Genomic DNA, 2,645 nt, shown 5'->3' on the forward strand with positions numbered 1-2,645 from the left:
TGTCTGTCTTCATCTTGATAATCCAGATGAAGCTAGATTAGTTCCCAGGAGACATAAATCTTTCTGGCTATGATAAATTAAAGTTTCTTGTGAGCAGGCTGAAAATAATGCACTCCCTATGTAAAAACATCTAGGAGAAATGCTGTCTGTCTTCAAGAGCAGTTAACTTTGGTAGCATCTTTGTATACAAGGATTTGGCCCATAATTTTTTCATAGAGCAAGGTCATTCCTTAATTCAAAGCTTTTACTATTTCTTTTTTGAAGCTTCCCCGAAATCTCCAGTGGCAGAAAAGAAGGATGATCCCTGTCTGCATGTTCCAGTGCAGGTGCAAAGTGCCTCTCCTGTTTGTTCCTCCAGTGATAAGGAACCTGAGGACTCCAGCACTTTGCAAGGTTCAGCTTCATGACTGCCTTTGGCCTGGATGATGTGAGAGGAGAGGTCACATCTGACCCATTCGCCTCAACCCAAATGGAAGCTCAGCACTTGCAAGACTGAGGATGTTAAATTTTGAACTCCATCACTTGGTAAAAAGAAAACCATGGGGACATAAGAAAAATGAGGTCTTAGCCAAGCAGTTGGCAATGGCTTTCTAAAAGGGAAAATGGTTTGTACTGAGGCACTTGGTACAGAAGCCACCCTAGGAGGTCTTCCTCAGTAACATCCCTTAAGGAACTGTAACATCGCTTAAGGAACTAAAGCACAGGCTTGGAATCCTGTGTTTTAGTTCCGGCCCATCTTAAAATATAATCTATATATGTGTGTATGTATGCACACACATATCTATGTATATATCTATAGATATGTGTGCGTATATATGTATATATGTGTATATGCACATATAGAAAATATTATGTGCATGCATTTATAGAATATTGTATATAATGTTATATATAAAGACCCATATATTGACACATCCATGAATATATATGTTTATATTTGCATATACATTTTCCTATGGTGCAGTCTGTGGTGCATAAAATAGAGTGCATATATAATGTGTGTTTATATGTATAACCAGTCTTTCTCTGTCTTACATGTACACATAAGGAAATGAGAAAACACATTCAAAAGACATACCCAAAACTGTGGCACTTAAATAGGCTGGCGTTGCTTTGCAATTAGCTAATGCTGTAACCACCATAATCAAATGCTGCTGTGGCTGAAACACCCAGCTTTCACTGTGAGATAAAAGAAGCCATTGTAAGCTAATGCATGACCGGCAGCTCCAGTGCGTGTCGGTTTTTAGTGAAGTGAATGCCTGGAAACCGCAGATCTCACCCAACGCGCCCAAAATGTTTCTGTTTCTAGCCTGGTTTCCTAAGGGAACAGGGCGTATGCAACCGTGCCGTCCATTTGTTTGTCTGTCAGGCAGTGCCTTTGTGGGAAATGTCAAACAAAGTAGGCAGAAGAGTAAAGACCTCAAAAACATCGTGATTCCTGAAATAAAAAACTGAAATAAAGTAGCAGGACAGGGGAGAGGCCCACCACATTGCCCCTTACAAGCCCATGCACACCTACCGTGCAGCTGACACGTCTGCAGTGCAGCCCGATCACGACAGCAGCGTTACCGGATTTTGAACAGATGGCACCAGCTGGAAGCAAGCAGCAATGGAAGAGGGATTGCTGAAGGCATCACGGATGTGAATAGTGGTTATTGCACTGCTGTAAAGGAGTTTCTGGGGACACTGGACACAAATCTGTAGGAAACCAAACCCCATTAGCTCTGCTGCCTGGGCTACTGCTTGTCTGTCTGGTGACACTGAAAGGGGAAGAGCAACACTTGCAGCCAGTGAACTTGACTTGCAGTTTGTGGTGCATTAGAGATAAAATCATAGAGTCGTAGAATCACTTAGGTTGGAAAAGATCTTTAAGATCATCAAGTCCAACCGTTAATCTAGCACTGCCATTCCACCACTAAACCCTGTCCCTAAGCACCTCATCTGCCCGGCTTTTAAACACCTCCAGGAATCGGGACTCAATCACTTCCCTGGGCAGCCTGTTCCAGTACTTGACAACCCTTTTGGTGAAAAAATTTTTCCCTAATATCCAATCAAAACCTCCTCTCATGCAACTTGAGGCCATTTTGTCTCATCCTATTGCTTGTTACTTGGGAGAAGAGACCAACCCCCACCTCACTACACCCTCCTGTCAGGCAGTTGTAGAGGGCGATCAGGTCTCCCCTCAGCCTCCTCTTCTCCAGGCTAAACAACCCCAGTTCCCTCAGCTGCTCCTCATAAGACTTGTGCTCCAGACCCCTCACCAGCTTTGTTGCGCTCCTCCAGACACTTTCCAGCAGCTCCTTTGTTTTACTGGATGTTTACAAGATTAGTCCTTGGACTAAGGCAACGGACTAGCTTTTAGATTTGGTTCCCTGGTTCCCTGTGTGCTTGGGCAAATCATGTATATTACAAAAGTACTTTTATGGTTACTGTTTAAATACATTAAGGGGATAGACCCTCAAAGTCTTTCATAGATCCTGCCCTTTGCTTCACTTTTCCTCAGGTCTTCAGAGCCAGAACAACAGAGCCCTACTGTTCATTGCTTCTGTTGAGAGTGAAAAGTCCTCCGGCAGTAACTGATGCTCACTGAACATTTGTACCGTGTCTCGTACAGTGGGCCCAGGTCTCTGCTGGGACCTGAAAGT

Source organism: Egretta garzetta, unplaced genomic scaffold (assembly GCF_000687185.1).
Source record: "Egretta garzetta isolate BGI_Z169 unplaced genomic scaffold, ASM68718v1 scaffold50, whole genome shotgun sequence".
Classification (NCBI taxonomy): Eukaryota; Metazoa; Chordata; class Aves; order Pelecaniformes; family Ardeidae; genus Egretta; species Egretta garzetta.